Source organism: Sinocyclocheilus grahami, unplaced genomic scaffold (genome assembly GCF_001515645.1).
Source record: "Sinocyclocheilus grahami isolate Dianchi unplaced genomic scaffold, SAMN03320097.WGS_v1.1 scaffold525.1, whole genome shotgun sequence".
Taxonomy (NCBI): domain Eukaryota; kingdom Metazoa; phylum Chordata; class Actinopteri; order Cypriniformes; family Cyprinidae; genus Sinocyclocheilus; species Sinocyclocheilus grahami.
This window is the reverse complement of record NW_015505704.1, coordinates 636233-637502: the sequence shown is the minus strand read 5'-3', so window position 1 is coordinate 637502 and position 1270 is coordinate 636233.

The window sequence follows — 1270 nt, the reverse complement described above, 5'->3', positions numbered from 1 at the left end:
AAAAAAACTGCTCTAAAGTATGCAATAAACCTTAAAATGCAAGACTCTTCAGGTTGACCTGGGTGGTTGTACTCAGTTTCAATGTGATCTGAGGGTTTACAAAAGTGTCACTTGTTGTTTACTTTTTCCCAAAAAGTCCTCCACCTCTACCATGAGGTGCAGACATCAAAGGGAAATTTAAGACATGCAAACACACACATACACCCCTGTGTTGCCTCGCTCACACACTCGCTATCACAAACACACATCAAGCACATAGACACAGACGTAAATACACACACATCTCTGCTGTTTGTTTTTATAGAAGATCTTATCTCTATAATCTTATTCTCTATCTGTCTGTGGCTTTATACCGCTCTAAGGTGTTTGATTGCAGGTGGCCCCTTATGAGATTTGACTGAAAATGTGAGAAAGAAGACGGAAATGAAGAGGGAAGGAAAGTGCCCCTGCTGCAGGGCAGATGGGAGTGTTGCCATTGTTCCAGATTCTTCTATAATGACTTTCACAACTGATAATTGCAAAGGGCCACTTTTCTCCAAAAGGCTCTCAGATGAAAACAAGAAAGCGGCACGTTTGGTCACGAGGCCTTTTTTTTTTTTGCCTCTTTAACCTTTTTTCTTTCAATCACACAATGCTCACACCTGTATGTACATGTGTATCTGCTAACTGTTTTATCCGCTTGATTGTTTTGAAACAAAACTTATTTTACTTTTAGAACAAAATACAGGTATAGCAGATCCTACAAAGTGAGTTTCATGTGCTTTCCCTTAATTTTCACCCCAGTGTGACTTTTTCTGGAACTTCAATTGCGTTTAGCAGAAGTCACACACACAGTAATACGCAGTACTGGTTTAATCATATGGCTGTCAAGGCAGTGTAATAAATGCATATAGGATCTCTTTAAAAGAACTGTTGCCGCATTTCTTTGGACTGGCATTATGACAATTCAATGATATCCAGATACATAGTCATTGTTAAAAATAGTTTAGTATGAAATGAAATGGCAGAAAATAAAGCATTAACCTCTACAAGGTTCTCATAACCCAAGCATGCCAAACTTTTAATGAAGCTTATCAAAGTTAAAAGTCAAAATGGCATAATTTGTGAAATGAATGTATATATATATATATATATATAATATATTATAATATAATATTAATAACTAATATTTTTTGCATGTGTTGTAGGCCTGAGGAAAGTCAGTTGACTGAAACTTTAATAAAATTTGTAATATTGCAAAATTAGTGCACAGGATTTCCTTTTTTTTTTT